Below are 22,580 nucleotides of genomic sequence, written 5' to 3' on the forward strand. Positions count from 1 at the left end.
CTCTGTGAATAATAATGATCTTTTGCAGCTTTGGGCTTCCTTGGGGCTTAAGGGCTCCCTTGGGGCTTAAGGGCTCGCCCTCCAGGGAAGCCCTGTTTGATCTGATCCAGTTGGGTGCAGCTGTCAAATAGTTGCCGGTAATAGCGGAGGTAGATCCTCTGTCTGTTGTCGACTTTGTTGTGGCCGAGGCTTTCGACAGGTCAGGTCAAACCTCTGCTGTTATTGTTGCGGATGTTGCTGAAGGCTCAGTTCCCCCCTCCGAACATCCTTTGAGGGAGGCGCTGAGTCCAACGGTCTCTCCTGCGAGTGTTTCTCCCCCTCCGGGAAGTGCACTGACAGAGACTCCTCTTCGGAGGACCGATGATGGTGTTGCTGTGCCTCGAGGTCGTCTTCGCCGTAAGGCTCGTCCTCCACTTAGCCGTAGAGGCCTTCCTTCTCCTTACAAGGGAGTTAGGAGGCGCCTCTTCGGTTCCTCGCCGTTGTCGTCCCCTGCAGAGGTTCCTCCTCGTTGAGAGCAGACCGTTGCAGCCGCATCCCTTGACCTCTCCGCAGATCGTTTGCGATCTCCTACGCCTGCCAGACCTTCCAGTCTTCCATCCCCGTTCCTGGATGCAGATGCCCTGTGGGCGCCTACGCACCCCGTTATCCAACGGGCACCGGTCCCTTCGGGGCAAAAGGGCTTATTCCACAACGTGGGTAAGTCCCTTAAGTGCCAGGTCTTACCTGTGCGCCTACGATCTCCTGCGCGTTCACGCGCAGTAGCGCGCAAGCGCTCGCCTGCTGTGGACCCTGCTGTTTCACCTGAGTCTCGCCGTAGATCTCCTGCTCGCCAGCGCGCTCCTTTCATCCAGAGACCACCTGTGCGCCAGCGCTCTCCAACTCGCCAGCGCACTTCTGTTCCTACTGCGCGCAATGGCCGCCCTCGATCTCCTGAACGGCCACGATCACCTGCTCGCCAGCGCATATCTGCGCACCCTGTTCCTGATGCGCGCCAACATTCGCCCGCACGCCCACGATCCCCGGATCTGGGCGCAGGCAAGGAAATTCCTTCGCCTCCTCGCCGACGTTCTTCTACGCGCCAGCCATCGCCTGCGCACCATCGCGCACATTTACCTGTGCGCCCTTCGAGAGCAGTTCGTGCCCCTGCACGCCCGCTCGCCCACGAGATGTCTCCTGAACCCGCCCACGGACGTTCGCCTTTGCGCGCAACCTCTTCATCTGACACTGCATGCCAAGTTTTTACCGACCGCGCAACTGCGCGCCAACAATCTCCTGCGAGACAGCGATCTCCTACGCGCCCGCGCGATTCATCACCTGCGCGCAAGCGTTCACCAACGCGCCCACGCTCCATATCGCCATAGGTCCCCGACGCGCCCACGCGTTAAATCGGCTGCGCATAGTCGGTCGCCTGTTCGCGCTACGCGACATCGCTCACCAACGCGCCATCGCTCGCCAACGCGCCATCGCTCGCCAACGCGCCATCGATCGCCAACGCGCAACCGCTCGCCTGCGCACCATCAATCGCCTACGCACCATCGATCGCCTACGCGCCATCGGTCTCCTGACCGCCTGCGCTCGCCCTTGCAATCGTGCTCACCCTCACCTACCTTCACCAGCGCGCCCTTGCACCCACTCGCCAGCACGCTTACGTGCCCACGTGCCCACTTGCCAACGCGCCCACTCACCAGCGCGCCTGCGTGCCCACTCGCCCATGCGCCCATACTTCACCTCGCCCACGCGCCATCTCGCCCGCGCACCCACGCCCACGCGCTACCGCACCTTCATCTCCGCGTGACCACGCGCAGGCTCACCAACGTTCGCCCATGTGCGAACCAGCGTTTTTACCATCGCGCGAGCTCGACCTCGAATCCCGTCGGGTTTCGCAACGCGTCGAACCTCGCGAGTCTTCAGGTGCGCATGTGTCGAGTTCATCATCGCTATCTCCACCCCGTAAGCATAGAGCTGCGCTCATCCAGGAACAACAGGAAGAATCTTCGGAGAGGTCAAGACAACATTCTTCTTTTCAGGCAGACCCCGTAGTATCCACTCCTAAGGATCAGCAGATCCCCTTCCCTCCAGCAGGGGTCGCTGACACTGCGTCTGTCAGCCGTCAGCCTTGGTTCGGCTCCCTGATCAAAGCGGTCGTGCAGGCTATGAAGCTGGCGCTCGCTGATCTGGGACTGAAAGCAACGGCAGCCTCGCCCCCGCTGAAGAGAAGGAGAGGAGTGGACTTCATGGTAACTTCTCCTAGGGTTAAGCTGGCTCCCAGGAAGTCTGTCGGGAAGGCCCCTTCCCTCTCGCAGTCATCTTCTCCCTCCCCTATGGACGAAGCTTTTCCGTCGTCAGGAGACTCCAGTGAGGTGAGGCATTCTCCCATGGCACCAATGGGAGAAACCCCACCTCGAGGGAGAGAGACATCTCACGTGGAAAGGAGCCCCCAGACATCTATGCTTGAGTCCTGTGTTCCTCCTAGGAGGGAGCCCAAGGACTCGAAGACGGTCCCTAAGCCTTCATCACGAGTTCGACCAGAACCAGCTATACCCCAGGAGAACGTCCACGTGTCCCCCCAAGTAGAGCTACTGGGGACAGGAGACCTTGCTGCCAGTCCACAAGGAGGAGAGCAGCACGAGTCAGAGCACGCCTTCCGGCAGGTCCTGAATTTAATGAGGCAACTCAATAGATTCAAGGACCCCGAGACCGCTCCCCGCGAAGACAAGGATACGGTCCTGGACCAGGTCTATGGTACCCAGAAACTCCCAAAGGCCAGCGCGGTTCTGCCCTGGTCCCAGGGAGTGAAGAGTGCCAGGGACAAGGTTGAGGGCCAGCTCTCCGAGCTCGCCTCCTCCAGCCGTTCCTCTGCCGGGAACAAACTCCTCCCACCTCCTCGTGTAGATCAGAAGAGGTACTTCAAGATCATGGGGGAGTCTTGTTTAGCTCTTCCCCTCCACCACTCTGTGGAAGAGCTCTCTAGGGGAATTTCTCTCGAGAAACTCTCCGCCCGGCAGGTGACATTCTCGGATACGGAGATCCTGAACCAGGAGAAGGTCGCAAAGTGTGCCATGCAGGCCACTTTGTGGCTGGATATCTGGCTGGGGTCTCTGGGCATCCTGTTGCGATCCGAGGACTTGTCCAGGGAGAGCACCAGGAAGGCCATGGAGAATTTCCTCCTCTCGGGCACGCGCTCTATCGAGTTCCTGGCCCACCAAGTTTCAAACATGTGGGCTAACTCGATACTTAAACGTCGCGATGCCATGTCCGAGAGATTCCACTCGAAAGTCCCAGCCGTGGATGTCGGCAAGCTCAGACACTCCTCCATCCTTGGAGAGAGTTTGTTCGAGCCCAAGGATGTGGAACGGACAGCTGAGAGGTGGAGGAAGTCGAATCACGATTCGCTTCTCCAAAGGGCCCTTACATCTCGGCCCTACAAGCCTCCAGCTCCTCAACAGCAACATCACCAGCCTCGTCAACATAGGACATCGAAGCAGGCTCCGGCAGCAAAGGCAAAGGTGTCTAAGCAGCAGCCCTTTCTTGTCAGAGACAAGAAGGGCAGGAAGTCCTCCAGGGGAGGCAGAAATCCTAGGGGGAGCGGCCGAGGCCGTAAACGGTAGGATTGGCAGTCCCCCTGCATGTCCACCAGTGGGGGGATGCCTAAAAAGTTGCGCGACCAGGTGGCAGCAACTCGGGGCCGATTCCTGGACGATCTCTGTGATCAGCCAAGGATATCGCGTCCCGTTCAAAGCATCTCTTCCTCCCCTGACAACGAATCCAGTGGCGTTGAGCTCCTATGCCATGGGATCGGCAAAGAGGCTAGCCCTTCAGGCAGAAGTCGAGATCATGCTCAAGAAGGATGCTCTCCAGGAGGTCGTCGACGGCTGCCCAGGCTTCTTCAGTCAACTCTTTCTTGTAAAGAAGGCGTCTGGAGGCTGGAGACCCGTCATCGACCTCTCATCTCGGAACAAGTTTGTCAAGCAAACTCCGTTCAGCATGGAGACAGCAGACACGGTCAGACTAGCAGTGAAACCGCAAGACTTCATGTGCACACTGGATCTGAAGGACGCGTACTTCCAGATCCCAATCCATCCGTCTTCCAGGAAGTACTTAAAATTCAGCCTAGACAACAAGATCTACCAGTTCAAGGTGCTGTGTTTCGGTCTCTCCGCAGCACCCCAGGTGTTCACCAGAGTGTTCACCCTGATATCTTCGTGGGCACACAGGATCGGTATCCGTCTCTTTTGCTATCTGGACGACTGGCTGATCCTGGCAGACTCGGAGTCGACCCTTCTTCAACACCGAGACAAGCTTCTGGGACTTTGCCAAGATCTAGGGATCATGGTAAATCTCGAGAAGTCTTCTCTGCTTCCAACTCAACGACTGGTATATCTAGGCATGATATTAGACACCAATCTCCACAAAGCCTTTCCATCAGACAGGATAGCAAGGCTGAGAAGGGTCGCAGAACCTTTCCTCAGACGAGAGGAGCTTCCAGCCCAATCATGGTTACGTCTCCTAGGTCACCTAGCCTTCTTGGCCTGTCTAGTTCCGAACGGCCGCCTCAGGATGAGATCTCTGCAATGGCGGCTCAAGTCCCGGTGGAATCAAGGCAACGATTCCCCGGAGTTACTGGTTCCTATGGGACCTGCGGAACGGACGGATCTGCAATGGTGGCTGACCGACGGAAACCTTCGAAAGGGAGTGGATCTTCTCGTCCTCCCCCGGATTTGATGCTGTTTTCGGACGCGTCAAAAGAAGGGTGGGGGGGCCCATGTTCTGAACCACAGGACCTCAGGCCTATGGTCAGAATCAGAAAAGTACCTCCACATCAATCTGCTAGAAATGAAGGCTGTTTATCTGGCCCTTCAACAGTTCCAACAGACCCTGGCGGGCCACTCAGTGGTGGTGATGAGCGACAACACCATGGTAGTGGCTTATATCAACAAGCAGGGAGGTACTTTTCCTCAACAGCTATCCCATCTTTCAATAGAGATACTGAGATGGACCGAAGTCCACTCGATTCCACTATCAGCTCGCTTCATTCCGGGCAAAAGAAATGTGCTCGCCGACAGTCTGAGCAGAGCTTCGCAGATAGTGAGTACCGAGTGGTCTTTGGATCCTCAAGTAGCCAACAAAGTCCTGACTTTGTGGTGTTCCCCGACAGTGGACCTGTTCGCGACAGCCTTGAATTTCAAGCTGCCGCTGTACTGCTCCCCAGTCCCGGACCCCAAGGCACTCTGGCAAGATGCCTTCCAACAACGGTGGGACAACATCGATGTCTACGCTTTCCCACCGTTCTGTCTGATGAGAAGGGTGCTCAACAAGACCAGATTATCGGTCAACCTGTCAATGACCTTAATAGCTCCGCTATGGCATCACGCAGAGTGGTTCCCGGACCTTCTGCAGCTCCTGACGGAATTCCCGAGAGAACTTCCCCAACGACACGAGCTACTCAAGCAACCACATTGCATCATCTACCACAAGGCCGTAGCATCGCTTCCGCTTCACGCCTGGAGACTATCCAGTGTCTCCTCACGGAGAGAGGCTTTTCGCAACAAGTTGTGGAAAGTATGTCTCGACACCTGCGAAAATCATCCGCAGGGGTCTACCAGGCGAAGTGGAGAGTCTTCTGTGGTTGGTGTCGTGGGAGGGGTGTCTCTCCTCTCGGTGCCACTATTCCAGCAATAGCGGAGTTCCTCGTGTATTTGCGGGAGGAAATGCGCCTTTCAGTCTCAGCAGTGAAAGGCTGTCGCTCAGCCTTAAGCCTAGCCTTCAGGCTGAAAGGAGTGGACATTTCCTCGCTGGAACTTTCTCTACTCATACGAAGCTACGAACTTACCTGCTCTCAGTTGGAAGTGAGACCTCCTCCTTGGAATGTGGTTCGAGTCCTCAGGGCTCTCAAGAGACCTCCATTCGAACCATTACGCCAGGCTTCTGATCAACACCTTGCTTGGAAGACGGTTTTCCTGCTCGCTCTGGCTTCAGCCAAACGAGTCAGTGAACTTCATGGTCTCTCATACGACATCGCCCATTCAAGGGGATGGGGGGAGGTAACGTTCAGGTTCGTCCCTGAGTTTGTACCTAAGACTCAGAACCCTAAAGTGTCGGACCCTCGGTTCGACTCCTTCCAGATTTCGAGTCTTCGTTCTATAACAAATGACCCAGACCATCTGCTACTATGCCCAGTAAGGTGTCTGAGGCGCTATCTGAAGAGAACAGCTGCAGTCCGTCCTCGCGTGCAAGCCCTGTTTGTGAGCACGGAAAGGACGAAGAGGAGGGTCTCCATGAGTACCATATCGGCTTGGATTCGAAGGGTCATCCATCACGCCTTGAATCCAGACCCTCCTCCGTCACGTCGCCCCAGAGCGCACGATGTCAGAGGCATCGCAACATCCCTGGCATTCAAGAGAAACTTCTCAGTGATGCAGGTGCTACAAGCTGGAGTCTGGAAGCGTCAAACGACTTTCACAGCCCACTGCCTGCAAGACGTGACCCACAGGAGCCTCGATACATTTTCTATCAGCCCTGTGGTGGCTGCACAACAGCTGGTCTAACCTCAGGCTCTTTAATGGACAAGTAGCAGAAGGTTGAGGGCATTGTTACCCGGTTTTAGTCTGCCTGAATGAAAGAATATGTCTGGCCTTTACTTCTTTCTTCATCCTCCCCTCTCTTTGGGAAAGCAGCATCCTGGGTTCTCTGCATAGCTGACCTCAAACCTCTGCAGGTAAACCATGTTTCCTTGTGTTCCTAGTATTGTAACAATACTGTTGCGTCCCCCATACCCTGACGAGGTGGTATTGGGAACGTCCTAGCCTAGAATTCCATCTAAAGGACTTCAGGTCAACTCCCAAGGACGAGTCACACTTCATCCCTCCACACACAAGCTTATGTAGGCCGCACGTTCCTTGCGTAGCAAGGAACTTGCAAGGTGCAGGGACTCTTTCTCGAGTGCTGCTCACTCGGATTCTGAGTCCCCAGGCAAAGCCAAAGCCAGTAAGGCTGGGACTTTCCACCCTACCTAAGGGGTAAGTTAAAGTCACCCTATGTAAATAGCGTGGTTTGTATTTCGGTTACGGAACAAATGACGAACTCGGAGATAATTTGTATTTTTCCTAACCATACAAACCTTAGCTATTTGCACATATTTGCCCGCCAGCCCTGTCCCCTGAGGCAAGTCCTACCTCTAAGTGAAGTGAAGCAGTTCACCAGTGTGTGAGGGGGGGAGGGGTTGCTAGCTACCACTCCCCTACCCCCTGCTAACTAGCGCGGGGGTAGTTTACCCTCGTTAAAAATCTAATGGCTCGTCCTTCAGCTACGCCGAAAGTAATACCCTATGTAAATAGCTAAGGTTTGTATGGTTAGGAAAAATACAAATTATCTCCGAATTTGTCATGTTTTGGGGTTATTTTATATAATTTAACCTTTATGTTTTTGGTCTCTCTCTTACCAATTCAATATGGCCGACCCCTCCCCTGTAATTCGGAAGTGTGTTAAAGGTTGTCGCACTCGGCTTCCTAAGGCTTCTGTGGACCCTCATAGTATTTGTTTTAAATGTAGGGGAAAGTCTTGCTCTTTTGGGGATTGGTGTGATGAATGCATTTCGTTAACCAATAGTGAGTGGGTAACTTATGAACGTTACATTAAAAGATTAGAGAGGGACAGGGTTAGGCGCAGTTCATCTCGTTTTGTTGATTTGTCCTTACCTAATGTCATTGATCCTATTCCTTCCCCCTTAGTGGTAGATCAACAACCGAAGGAACCTTCTATGAAGGATATGTTAACAGCGATTCAGGCTCTCGGTGAAAGAGTCGAATCTTTAGCTGCGGACAAATATCAGATCTTGTCCGAGATCAATGTGCTTAAAAGTTGTCGCACGGGCGACCAAGCAAATGTGAAAAGTGTTTCAAATGTGTTTGGTGTTGTGGAGGGTGCGTCTGCACGATCCTGTCATTCACCCAGCCTGTGACCTCTTTCAAGCTCCCGAACCCATGGGAGAAGTAATGTTGGATGGCAAAAGGAAACGAGAGGCTTCATCAATCGTGCAGACGTCCCCTCGAGCGTTCCTGCTGTCGTAACACAGGTCGCTCACCCTCATCATAGGAAAGATGAGGTTGGTGCGTTATCGCCTTTCTCGGATGAAGGTTCGTTTAGCAAGACCTGGTGTCACGCTTCTAGACCGCTTAAAAGCAAGTCTCACGCGGTCGTTCAGCAACACGAATCGTCTCCGCTTCGACCGGGCTGTAGTACCTGGGATACGCCTGATCAGTTCCATTCTCCTGATGGTTGCACGCCTGCGAAACGCTCTGACAGAGGTCCTGTTGTAGATGTCGATGTGATACAGTCTGATTCAAAGCTGATGCCTGTTTCTGATGTGACGGTTCATGCACCGCCGCTTCCTTCAGACTGGCTTTCGTCGCCCAAAAATGAGAAGCGATTTGAAAGTGAGGTAGAAGGCGATTTCCCATTAGAAAAGGATTCTAATGTATCACATAGCAGCGATCCTAAATGGTCGATGCTTTTGGGTATGAAGCAGCAGCTCTCGTTGATGCGGTCTTATCAACCTGCGGTTAGCAGTGCGGTTGGGCGTCAGTCTTCGGACCCGTTGTCGCACAGGCGGCCTGTTGTCTCTGGTGCTGACGCGTTATCGCACAGGCGATCTCCCAATCGCAGTGTTCAACGGCAGGATGAGTTGGATGGGTCACATCAGGGAGCTGTTGCTAAACAAAAATCAACCTCTTGAATGTTTTTCTTCCAAAAGCGTTGACGTTCATCTAGGTAACGAACGCGATGCGGAACGGCAGCGGTGGCAAGTGGACGCAACGCGTCACCGTGACGGCTCTCAGCAGTCTACTCATGATGCGACGGAGCGTCAGCGTCAACAGCAAGCGGACGTTAGGCGTCCTCGCGACGGCTCACATCAGTTGGCTCATGACGGCATAGAGCGTCAACGTCAGCATCAACCTGACGCTTCGCGTCATCGCGACGGCTCACGTCAGTTGACCCTTGACGCCGAGCGTCAGTCCATTCGTGGCGTCACACATCAGTCAACCTCGACTGCCCCACTTCAGTTGGATGCTGTTTCCCAAACTGAATGCGATTATAAACGAAAGACTAGTGATCGCCCAATAAAAGGAGATGTTGAGCATCGCAAACGTTCCCATTTCGGCACTGACTCTTCGGTTCAGACTGCTGCGGCTGCTGTATTGTGTTGTCAGAAGAAGAACCAGAGGAGGTATCTGACCTGGACGAACTGTTGGAAGCTATTTCTGAAGGGGAGGAAGAGAAACATCCTCAACATTCAGTGGATCTCAAAAAATTAATGTTGATTTTCACGGGACTATTTCCAGACCTCTTTACTCCTGTGGCTCCACGTTCTCCCTCATCGGAATTTACCTTGGGGAAGGCTACTAAAGTGCCTCTGTTTACGAAGATGGTGCTCTCACGCTCTTCTAAAAGAGCTTTGAAACTGATGGGAACTTGGATGGAGTCAAAGAGAACTCTTGGCAAAACGGGCTTTGCCCTTCCACCCGCAAGATTGGCTTCCAAATCCAGCATTTGGTGTGAGACAGGGGAAGTTCTGGGCTTGGGAGTTCCTGCCTCTGCCCAGGGAGATTTCTCGAGCCTTGTGGACGCCTCTTGTCGATTGGCCTTGAGGAAAACGAAAGTGTGGTGGTCTATGACAGAGTTTGATCACCTACTGAAAGGCATGTTCAGGGCCTTTGAAGTTTTTAACTATTTAGATTGGTCTTTGGGAGCCCTGGGGAAAAAGGTTTCTGAAATGAAAGGTCCTGTATGGACAAGGGAGTTAGGGATGACTCTAACGAGTTGGCTGCTCTTTTCACAGCTGGAGTGATTAAGAAGAGGGCCACTATGTGTTCCTTTCTCTCAGCAGGAGTTTCCCCTTACCAGAGATCGGAGTTGCTTTTCTCTCTGCTGCCCTCTACTCTATTCCCACAAGACTTGGTAGGGGAAGCGGCCACTGCTTTAACCCAAAAGGCTACTCATGATCTAGTAGCTTATACGGCCAGGATAGTTCTGCCTTCTTCGTTTTCGTCCCGTAAACCAAAAGAAGGTACTTCTGGGGTACGACCCTCTCAGCCCTTTCGTGGTAAGCCTACTGGAAGGGGTTCCTTTAGGTCCGACGGGAGGAAACCTAAGAAGAGAGGAACTAAGACCGGCCGAGTTAGAGTCTGACTGCCCTATCCTTCAGACAGCAGTAGGAGCCAGGCTGAATTACTTCTGGAAGGCCTGGGAGAAGAATGGGGCGGACCCTTGGTCCGTCCTAGCGTTTAAGGAGGGATACAAGATTTCATTTTTATCAAATCCTCCACTAGTCACAGATCCAGTGGATCTTTCGCCCAGATACAGGGAGGGGCCAAAGAGGCAGACCATGCGGCTTCAGATGTCTCTGTTACTGGAGAAGTGAGCGATAGAGAGGGTACAGGATTTAACATCGCCAGGGTTTTACAACCGGCTATTCTTGGTACCCAAGAGTTCAGGAGAATGGAGACCAGTTCTGGACGTAAGTGTTCTCAATGGCTACTTCCAGAACACGAAGTTTACCATGGAAACACAGAAGACGGTTCTGGCAGCGGTAAGGAAGGGCGATTGGATGGTCTCATTAGATCTCCAAGACGCCTACTTCCATATTCCAATACACCCCAGCTGCAGTCGTTATCTGAGGTTTATGTATGGAAACAAGGACTTCCAATTCAGAGCCTTATGTTTCAGTCTCAGCACAGCTCCTCTATTGTTCACAAAAATCATGCTGAATGTAGCAAGCATGCTGCATTCAAGGAGAATCAGGGCCTCCCTGTACCTGGACGATTGGCTTATAAGAGCCACCTCAGCCGATTGCTGTTTGAAGGACCTGCAAATGACATTGGAATTGACCAAGGAACTGGGACTCCTGGTGAGTTCGAAGAAATCACAGCGGACTCCATCCCAGAAGATTCTTTATTTGGGGATGGAGATTCAGAGTCAGAGTTTTCAGGCTTTTACATCGCATGTAAGGATCCAAACAGCTCTCCTAAAACTTCGGGCTTTTATAAAAAGGACGTCAGTTCAGTGAGGGAATGGATGAACCTTCTGGGGACTCTCTCATCATTGGAGAAGTTTGTGTCTCTGGGGAGGTTACATTTACGCCCCCTTCAGTTTCACCTCAATTGGCATTGGAAGAAAGGGGACAGTTTCGATAGGGAAAGCATTCCCATCACGACTTCCATAAAAACAGACCTTTAGTGGTGGAACAACGAGCACAGACTGCAGGAAGGCCTGTCGTTGAATCAGAAGACCCCAGACCTCGTGTTGTTTTCCGACGCCTCAAACTCGGGGTGGGGAGCGACATTAGGGAAGAGAGAGATCTCAGGTCTGTGGACGGTAGAGCAAAAGACTCTCCATATAAACCAAAAGGAGCTTTTGGCAGTACATCTGGCCCTCAAAGGCTTCGAGGAGCAGATCCTGGGCAAAGTGGTCCAAATCAATGCGGACAGCACCACAGCTCTAACCTATATAACGAAGCAAGGTGGGACCCACTCTTGGTCTCTACGATACTGTATAGCGAGACCCCTGCTCGTTTGGGCAGAAGAAAAGAAAGTGGCATTATTGACTCGTTTTATTCAGGGGTCAAGAATGTGAGTGCGGACAGACTCAGCAGGAGAGATCAGGTTCTCTCCACGGAATGGATGTTACACCCGGAGGTCTGTAAGCGTCTGTGGCAGTTATGGGGGTCGTCCCCTCGTAGATCTTTTTGCAACCGCAAAGACAAAGAGACTGGAGTGCTACTGTTCACCGGTACCGGATCCCGAGGCCATGCACATAGACGCTTTCCTAACGAATTGGTCACACATGGAGGTGTATGCATTCCCACCGTTCAAGATTCTATACAAGGTGATGCAGGAGTTCGTGTCGCACGAAGGAACCAGGATGACTCTAATAGCTCCGTTCTGGCCATCAAGAAGCTGGTTTCCAGAGGTACTGGAATGGATGGTAGATGTCCCGAGAAGCCTCCCCTTAAGACCAGATCTTCTCAGACAACCTCACTCGGCAAGAAACCACCTAAACCTCCGAGCTCTACGTCTCACTGCCTTCAGACTATCGAAAAACTCGCTAGATGCTAGATCTAGAGGTTTTTCGAAGGAGGCAGCCAAGGCTATTGTGAGAGCAAGGAGGTCATCTACCATCATGGTGTATCAGTCCAAGTGGGAGTTGTTCAGAGAATGGTGTAGAGCTAATTCGGTTTCTTCATCCAGTACCTCTATAACTCAGATGGCTGATTTCTTCCTAGACCTCAGAAATAAGCATAACTTCTCGTCCTCTACAATCAAAGGTTACAGAAGTATGTTGGCGACGGTCTTTAGACACAGAAACTTGGACCTTTCCAACAATAAGGACTTGCAGGATCTGTTTAAGTCTTTTGATACCTCAAAGAAAAGACAACCAGAATCGACTGCCTGGAACCTGGACGTGGTTCTTAGATATCTCATGAGTGACAGATTTGAACCTTTACACTCGACCTCTTTTAAGGATCTAACCTTGAAAATTCTGTTTCTGGTTAGTTTAGCCACTGCTAAAAGGGTTAGTGAAATGCACGCCTTAAGCAGGAACATTGGTTTCCGAGATGGGAAAGCCATATGCTCCTTACAACTGGGTTTTTTGGCCAAGAATGAAAATCCTTCCTGTCCATGGCCGAAGTCTTTTGAGATCCCTAACCTCTATGATGTGGTGGGAGAAGAGTTGGAGAAAGTGCTCTGCCCTGTAAGAGCATTAAGGTTCTATTTGAACAGAACAAAGAATTTGAGAGGCAACTCAGAGGCTCTGTGGTGTGCTGTAAGAAAACCTTCACTGTCCATGTCAAAGAACGCCTTATCCTTTTTCATAAGGCTCTTGATTAGAGAGGCTCACGCCCAGTGTGATGAGGCAGACCAGAGGCTTCTCAAGGTGAAGACACATGAAGTCAGAGTGGTAGTGACTTCAGTGGCTTTTAAACAAAACCGTTCTCTGCAAAGTTTGATGGATACAACTTTTTGGAGAAGTCTGTATTCGCATCCCATTGTTTAAAACATGTTCAGACTCTCTATGAGGACTGTTATACGTTGGGTTCATTCGTGGCGGCGAATGCGATAGTAGGTGAATGATATACCACTATGATCCCTTTTTCCTAATACCCTTTTCTATCTCTTGGAACTTGTAAAGTTATGGTTGTATGTGAAGATTGGTCGTCAGTCTTCCACAATCTATTGTTTGGTCAGGTGGTCAATTTGTTCCTAGAGTGCGCTCGGAACAAGGGTATTAGTTGAGGTCCTGTCATATTATAGGTTATAGCACCGTTTGACAGCTCCTAGAGATCATCAGCCCCCTGGGTGAACTGCTGGATCGCCTAAGGATAGCAGACAAAATGAGGCAGAGAATCATTGCAGTCAGCTTCCTTATCAGGTGAGAACCTCTTAAGTTGTTTATGTAACGCTTAAGTGAATTTCCAATTATGTTGCTGTCTCTGACCCACCACCAAGGGTGTCAATCAGCCATTCTTATATAACCAGCGGGTAAGTTTTATATTTAAAAATGATATTTTCATAATAAAATAATTTTTTGAACATACTTACCCGCTGGTTATGTAAGTTAAAAACCCACCCTCCTCCCCTCTAGAGACCATGGGGCATGGAAGATCTGAAGGGTTTGGTATAGTTCTACCTGACTACCGCGAGGGCGCTAATGCACACCTGGCATATCTGCGATAGACGCGAGATTTTGAATTTTCTGCTGGGTGTCTAGGGACTTTAGCCATTCTTATATAACCAGCGGGTAAGTATATTCAAAAATTTATTTTATTATGAAAATATCATTTTTAAGAACTGTATATAAGTTTGAACAATTACCTCTAGTTGTCATTGTTCATAATTTGTGTTTAACTTTTTTTCTGCTACCTAAACATTTGACCATGATGGTATATTGATTTTACCTTTGCTGTTTGTTCTTTCGCAGATACAAACTTTTGAGTTAATTATTTACGTTTACTCCTTTGTCGATTTACTACAATAAGAAAGGAAGAAAGAAAGGTTCCTAACTGGAACTATATAATAGGTTACTTGGCAATTCCACGTTACAGGTTGCTGTGGCCTGATTGGTAACGTCTCTGCCTGGTGTTTGCCAGTGGGGGGTTCGAGTCCCGCTCAGACTCGTTAGTGCCATTAGTGTCTGCAACCTTACCATCCTTGTGAGCTAAGGTTGGGGGGGTTTGGGAGAGCCTATAGGTCTATCTGCTGAGTCATCAGCAGCCACTGCCTGGCTCTCCCTGGTCCTAGCTTGGGTGGAGAGGAGGCTTGGGCGCTGATCATATGATATATGATCAGTCTCTAGGGCAATGTCACTGTCCCTTGCCTCTGCCATTCATGAGCGACCTTTAAACCTTTAAACCTTTAAACATGCTGCTGCAAGGCAAGCTTCACTCTATCATGGTCAATTTAAGAGGCTGACTTCCACATGCTGCTCTATGATCACAATTTATTCCCCATTGGATTATTGTTGTGCACTGTTTAGTGATGCTAGTGTTATGCGGACTTCCCCACACCTTCATGAGTCTGGTCGAGATTGATCCGCATCCCTCTTACCTGAACTGCCGTGGTAAGCGGTATTCCATTGAATCTCCATGTGAATATTGTAGGGAGTGGCCATCCTCCTGGGGATTATCGTTCTCGTAAGAAATGAGGTAAAAGGGATTGTTCCCTATCTGCATCTCCTTCCTTTGACAGCAGGAAGAGCAAGCTTGGTTCTGCAACGCACGATATTCCTCACCCCATTCCTCCTTTTCCGAAGACATCAATGACTCCGGTAACTGAGGATGATGACTGAGAAATTATTACTTTGTATATTAATGACACCTTTGCTAATGTACTATTCCAATGTAGGGCCTAGTGATCACGAATCATTTCCAGAGACTGATCCCATGGCTACGGCCCCTGCACTTAAAGTGCGTGATCCAGTCCCAGTGTCATTAGTGACAGATTACACTGATTTGCATAAATTTCCTTTGTCTACCACTGTTGTACTTAATGGTGAGCATTTTATGGCGGAGTTCAAGCTGAATGACTTCGTTTCCGGAGGTATCTCCCTTGAAAGCACCGTCTCCCTTTGTTCTCACCCGAGAACTCACTCTTGATTCGAGACTGCAATTTCCCCATGTAACTATGCGGCGCTGTCTGAATATCGTAATCTTTCACCCACTTGTACATTCGAGTCTGGCTTGCCTCGTACGCCCAGGGGTCCTTGGCATTGCTCTCATAAGAATTCTCAAGGGTAGAAAACTAGCTAGTTGGTTAAGACTTCCACCCACCTAAGGGTGAGTCTGTTCCTATAAACAGCGAAATGGTTTGTATTTAGTGTCGGAACAAATGACAAATTTGAAAGTAATTTGTATTTTTCCTGTGATACAAACCTTTAGCTCTTTATACATATTTCTCCTGCCTTCACTTATGCCCCTGCAAGTTCCGTCTGCAATGAAAAGTAGTGATATAGCACAGGTGTGTGTGCATGTGAACGAGGTAGCCAGCGCTATCCCCTAACCCACCTCGCTAATTAGCGTTGGGCAGTTATATTTGGCTAAAAGTCTTATGGCTAGTCTTCCAGCTTCGACCAAAAGTCTATTCCCTATAAAGAGCTCAAAGTTTGTGTCGTTGGGAAAACAACAAATTACTTTCAAATTTGTCTTACAATATTTTTAATACAATTTGTATTTGTTCCATCACTCTATACAAAACCCTCACTATTTATAGGGATATTACTTTTGGCATAGCTTGAAGATGAGCCATAAGACTTATAGCGAGGGATAACTACCAAAACCGGTAGTTAACGGGAGGGGTGAGTACCCCGCTCACTCACACACTTGGGCTCAGCACCCACTTTTCTTTTTGCTCAGGTAGGGTGTGGATGTTGCCGCTCTCTCCCTCCATTGTCTTGACTTTTCATTTGACTTTAAAATGATTTTTTTTAATAATTCTTTTTCTCTTTACAGATTGATTGTGTGGTCCCATTGCCATATGTATCGTCATCGCTCTCCAGTCCCCCAAGAGGAGTCCACATCCAATTATGTTAGCCAGATCCCGACACTGAGGGAACCCCTGCAGGGCAGACGACTGATTCCTTTCCCCTTCAAGAGGGAATCATCAAAGGCCCAACAGCCTGCTGCTTCGAAGGAACAACGCCAGGAAAAGTCCCCAGTGGTCAGACCGGTACCGGCTGTACTAGGTAGGAAAGTTAACCCTTCCTTTCAGGTACCCAGACCTAAGGCATTTAGCCTTTCAAAGGATCCTCTTGCCAGGACTTGAAGCGGTAGGGAGCCTGCCTGACTTGATGCACTGGTTAAGGCAATGCGACAAGTTGTTACAGGGGTTCTTCCTAGCATGCAGTCGATGGCCAGCACACCCAGGATCCCCCTGGAAACAGCTAATGTCCCTCGGGTCCTCTTCTCCGTTCAACCCCAGAAGGAGCTCCGAAGGGTCAGTACTATCCAGAACCTCTCTGCAGGAGATTCCTTTCTCCCCCCTTAAGAGGAAACAGGGAGCGGAGAATCCAGGTAGGTCTGAGAATCCTCCACGGGTACGTGTGGCACCGGTACGACCACTGAAAAAAGGAAGAGGATAATGCCATCTCCCCATTGAGAGGATAGGAGAATAGGGAGGTCTCTATGACAGAGGATAGGAGGATAGGGAGGTCTCTATGACAGACCCTTATCCATGGAGGTGGTCCCTCCAGAGCTCCAACCTACATCAAACCAGACATCATTCCTCCTTCCAGAAAGGACTTACATCCCCTTAGGAAAGCATCAGCCTTCAAGCCGTCTCTCTTTTGGAGGAATACCTTCCCCTTTGCCGAAGGACTCAAAGACCATCCCGAAGTTCTCAGCAAGAGCTTTCGTACCTCAGCCAGAGAGTTTAAGAGGAGCTTCTCCTCCTGGGACGTCGGCAAGAGACGCCTCTTCAATGGCCTATCCCGACGACTTCTTCCCACCCCGAGCTCCTATGGGTGAGAGTTCTGAGTTGGAAAATAATTTTGACCTTGAGGACAACTACCTGCCTAGAGCCGCTAGCCCAAAATTAATGGAAGCGGAGCAGAAGGAGTCAGAATATGCCTTCTGGCAGGTTCTGGCCTGCATAAGAGCCATCATCAGCCTGTCAGATCCATTGACAGCCCCTTAAGTTGGCAAAGACATGGTCCTGGACCATATCTATGATACTCAGAGACTCCCAAGGGCCAGTGCAACTTTGCCTTTGTCAAAGGAGTTGAAGAGTGCCTGGAAGAAGACAGTCTCCTAGGCTATCGGCTCCTCTAGCTCTCTCCAAGCAGTCTCCTCCTTGAAACTTCTTGCCGCCTTTTTTGCAGCAGAGGAGGTATTTCGAGGTTATCAATGAGGCTCTTCCAGCCCTGCCTCTAGATCACTCCATAGAGGCACTAACCAGAGGAGTCCCCTTTGAGAGACTGTCTGGACTCTCCGTCTCCATCCCAGCTTTGGAGATCATCAACCAAGAGAACATCACGAAGTATGTCATGCAGGCTACTTCATGGGTGGACCTGTGGTTTACCTAATTAGGACTGAGGACTGGTCGCGTATGTCCACCAGAAGGTCGATGGAGACCTTTCTGCTGTCCAGTACAAGGACAATTGGGTTCCTCTCTCACCAGGTGGTGAACCTATGGGTGAACACCATCCTCAAGCGTCGGGACTCTATAATAGAAAGGTTCCATCGGCAGGTCCCACAGTCAGAGTTGTTCAGGCTAAGAAACTCCACTTTTGAGGGGAGTTCTCTATTTGAGCCGGAAGATGTCAAGCGGGTGGCAAAAAGATGGAAGAAGTCGAACCAAGACTCCCTCCTCCAAAGGGCCCTTACATCGAGGCCCTACCAAGCTCCGCCTCAGAAGAAGGAACCTCCATCAAAACTGCCGACAAGTAGGGCTACATCTACCACATTGACGTCGCAGGTGTTTAAGAAACCCTTTCACAACAAGGACCATTAAAGGTCAAATTCTTTCTGTGGAATTAGAGGGAATATGGGTGCCGGCCAATTCTGCCCCTGCTATGACGTGTAATCCTCCTTCCTGCCCTCCTGTGGGGGATGCCCGCAAAACCTCTGGCAGAGGATCTGCAGGTCGGGGCCGAACCCTGTATGGTCGCAGGGATTTGTTCAGGGTATCAAGTCCCGTTCTTTCATTCACTTCCTTCACTGACTCGGGATCCAGTCCCTTCAAGCTTTTACACGAAGGGATCCGTGAAGGAGCTGGCCCTTCGGGCTGAAGTCCAGACCATGTTGGGAGAAGGGTGCTTTCCAAAAAGTCCTTGACAGGACCCCAGGCTTCTTCAGTTGACTCTTATCTTGTGAGAAAGGCATCTGGAGGCTGGAGACTCAGTCATCGATCTTTCGGCCTTGAACAAGTTTGTCAAGCAACTTTATTCAAGACGGAGACAGTGAACACCGTCAGACAAGCAATAAGACCACAGGACTTCATGTGCACACTGGATCTCAAGGACTCATGCTTCTAGATCCCAGTCCATTGTCTTCAAAGTATCTAAGGATCATGTTCAACAACAAACAATATCAGTTCAATGTGCTGTACTTTGGTCTTTCCACAGCACCTCAGGTCTTTATGAGTGTTAGCCGTAGTGTCATCTTGGGCTCATAGAATTGGCATCCTTCTCCTTAGATATTTGGACGATTGGTTGATTCTAGCAGACTTGGTGGCTACCCTTCTTCAGAATTGAGACAGACTTCTAGTGCTTTACCAATATTTGGGGATCATGGTAAACCTCGAGAAGTCATCTCTGCTCCCCTCTCAAAGACTGGTATACTTAGGCATGATTGTAAACACCGTTCAGTACAAAGCATTCCCATCAGAGGAAAGAGTAGAGAGGCTAAGGAAGGTAGCAGAACCCTTTCTCAGGCATGAAGAACTCCCAGCCCAGAGCTGGTTATGTCTCTTAGGTCACCTATCATCCCTGATCCGTCCGGTTCCCAATGACCATCTCAGGATACAATCTTTCCAGTGGCAGCTCAGGTCCAAATGGAATCGGGCAAGTAATTTCCCGGACACCTTGATCCAGATAGGATCAGAGAAATAGACAGACCTCAGGTGGTGGATTGCAGACGAGAACCTCTGCAAAGGGGTCGACCTTCTTGTCCCCCCCCCCAAATTGATGCTCTATTCAGATACATCAAAAGAAGGGTCACAGACCCACATGCTGCATCATACCACCTTTGGCTTTGTTCTGAATCAGAAAGGCATCAGCATATAAATCTCCTACCTAGAGATGAGGGTAGCCTTTCTAGCCCTCCAACAGTTCAAGCAGTTCCTGGCTGGTCACTCCGTGGTGTTGATAAGCGACAATACCTCTGTAGTGTCGTCAAGCAGTAGAGATACTCGGACAGAAGGTAACTCAGTGTCCCTGTTAGCTTGCTTCATTCCAGGCAAGAGGGACGTGCTTGCAGACAATCTGAGCAGAGTGACTCACTGGATTGATAGGAATCATCGGCTTGATGGCGGAGGTTCCAGCTCCTCCTCCCATGCCCTCATAGGATGTGAAATCCAAGGGACTGGCGAGGAAGGAGAATCCTACTCTCCTTGCAGACTTTAGGATCTGCCCGCAGGAGCTGAAGAAAGTGAAGACCATTCCTAAGAACTGGCACTCGGCATCTGAGCAGCCAGATTCGAGGAAGGGTCTTCAGGATTTCAGGTCCTTCTCCGTAAGCCTTGCACATAGTGGCCCCTCTCCGAGGTCTTAGGTCTCGCTCATAGATCAGTTGATGACCTTGACCCACTGCAGGCTCCTATAGATGTGAGCTTGGGCGGAAGGTCCATTTGACCATGGCTCGGAACAATCCAATAAAGAGGATTTCTTCCTTGGAGCAGAAAGATTTCAATCATCCAAAGGATCAACTCCTTGGGAGAACTGGATCAGGTTCCATCTGAGGGAAAGTACACTGTCCTGCCCCTTTACTATGACACCCCCAGACCCACCAAGACTAGGGTAGCCATACCTTGGTCGAGAGGTCAAGGGTGGCAAGATGAGGACTTACGCCCAAGTGGCAGGAGTCTCACAGTCCCTCAGGTCTGTGAACCAATCTCATTTGCTTTCTCCGCAGTATGTATGACGGAGGATGTATTACGAGATTGTCGATGATGATCCGTCACTTCTTCCCTTAGACGCAGCACTTTTGTCTTTAACTCAGAATATGTCTCTGGACAAGCTTGCTTCTTTTTCGGTGGCTGTCACTTGCCTGGTGATGCAAACCAGTGGGTCAACTTGGTTTTGAGACAACATGATGCCATAATCTCGAAATTCCAGCGATCGTCCCCAATGAAACACCTAGGACATAGGAAATGGTTCGGCAAAGAAAGTCAATAAGCTCCATGGTCTGTTCTACAATATTGCCTATTTGAGGGGATGGGGGCAAGTGGCACTCAAGTGCCTCCCTGAGTTTATTGCCAAGACTCAAAATCCGGCTGTATCAGATCGTAGGTTCGGGGTCTTCCTGATTGCGAGTCAATTTCTGTAACTGATGAAACAGATCAGCTGTTACTCTGCCCTTTGAGGGTGCCGAGGAAGTATCCCAAGAAAACCGCAAGAGCTCGCCCACTGACCAACAAACTATTTATCAGTATGGGCAGAGTCAGGAGGAGAATCACCAGAAACATGATCTCTTCCTGGAGCCCTACACTCGACTCCGTTGAGATACTACCGCTAGAGAGTTATGGAGTTCTTTGCCTGGTCAGACAGCATTAAATTGGATCCTTCTCTCTGGTTACGGTTCATTTTCTCTTTGCCTACATATACACCGAATAGTCTAGCCTATTCTTTACAGATTCTCCTCTGTCCTCGTACACATGACAACACTGAGATTACCAAATAATTCTTCTTTACCAAAGGAGTTAACCACTGAAATGTAATTGTTCAGTGGCTACTTTACTCTTGGTAAGAGTAGAAGAGACTCTTTAGCCATAGTGAGTAGCTCTTCTAGGAGAAGGACACTCCAAAATCAAACCATTGTTCTCTAGTCTTGGGTAGTGCCATAGCTTCTGTACCATGGTCTTTCACTGTCTTGGGTTAGAGTTCTCTTGCTTGAGGGTACACTCGGGCACACTATTCTGTCTTATTTCTCTTCCTCTTGTTTTGTTAAATTTTTTATGGTTTATATCGGAAATATTTATTTAAATGTTACTGTTCCTAAAATATTTTATTTTTGCTTGTTTCCTTTCCTCACTGGGGTATTTTCTCTCTTGGAGCCCCTGGCTTACAGCATCCTGCTTTTCCAACTAGGGTTGTAGCTTAGCATTTAATGATAATAATAATAATAATAATAATAATAATAATAATAATAATAATAATAATAATAATAATAATGATAATAATATTAATAATTATGATAGTAATAATAATAGTAGTGAAGCCGTACCACCCTTGCCCATAGGGAAGTCTCTCCACTGATGCACCTTTTTCCTTCCTTTGGGATCCCAGGTTCCCCCCTCAAAGAAATGGCTTTTGGAGGTTTTGCAGCTGGCGACACAGCCAGTGGGAGTGTACACCTGCATCCTCATGGGTTGATTAAGGTCTTCCTCCTGGAGATTTTTAGAGGTAATCCACTGAAAGAGCTTCTCGTGCCCCTTGCTGTAGCATCCTCTGTTTCTGCTTCGTTTGTTCTGCTTCTGCAGATGAACAAGAGCAGTTGCAAACTAGTACCCTTCATGGTTACCAGTTGGGGGATCTCCTTCAGGTGAACCCAGAAGCTGACTTCAGTCAGTCTTCAAAGCTCACGGATTACTCTTTGTGTACCTCTAGACATTACTTGCTCAGGACACTGAGGGCCCGCTGAGTATAAAGCACAGAGCTTTGCCACCTGGTGGGGAGCGCCCACCTTGTTCACGAGCGAGGCCCTCCTCGCTTGAGTGGTTGCTCCCCACCAGGGGTTTCAGGAAACGGGTGTTGAATTCGTCCATGCCACATTCCAGCTCTTCGTAACAAGACAACAATGGGATACAGAGGTTGGGTACAGTGCCTGCCCCTCTCCGTTGTGTTCATATGCGTTGTTATGCCAGGTCTTTTGGGGCCTGTGTCTTGCCTTCTCCCTTTCACGAGGAAGAACCTGCTGTTCTTACTATGTGTCAGCGAGTAGGTAGTTCAGTGCTGCCTTGCTGGCAACCAGTAGAGCATGTGTATCTTCCTGTAGGAGCATGCAAGGCTACTCTCCACCCTCCTGTCAGAGCTCTGGCAAGTGAGAGTACTTTCTCCCATGCTGCTTTGTGAGTGGGCAAACAGAGTGAGTCTTTCTCAGTTTTGTGCACCGAACCACTTGAGCTTTGATGAGGTGTGTGGGGTGGGGGGCAAGCTCCTCTGCCTGATGAAGTTCTACGTGTGATCTCTGTTGCTCTCCCCAAAACTCACAGGAAATTTTCAATATGGGGTACTTCGGTAGCACGCACTTACTCCCCAGTATGCTATGCTTTGGCAGCACTAGAACACCCACAAGTACGCGCTACCTCAGTAGCGCACACGCTCTCCCCATTGCCCTATGCTTCGGCACCTAGAGTGCAGTCATAGATGCACGC

At 49.9% G+C, this 22,580-nt stretch overlaps 1 protein-coding gene across 1 annotated transcript in view; it reads left to right on the forward strand.

Annotated features, from left to right (window-relative positions):
* Nucleotides 1-22,580, forward strand: part of LOC137625786 (uncharacterized) — a 71,837-nt gene that overhangs the window by 21,405 nt on the left and 27,852 nt on the right. The gene's annotated exons all lie outside the window — the stretch shown is intronic.

Source organism: Palaemon carinicauda, chromosome 32 (genome assembly GCF_036898095.1).
Source record: "Palaemon carinicauda isolate YSFRI2023 chromosome 32, ASM3689809v2, whole genome shotgun sequence".
Lineage (NCBI taxonomy): Eukaryota > Metazoa > Arthropoda > Malacostraca > Decapoda > Palaemonidae > Palaemon > Palaemon carinicauda.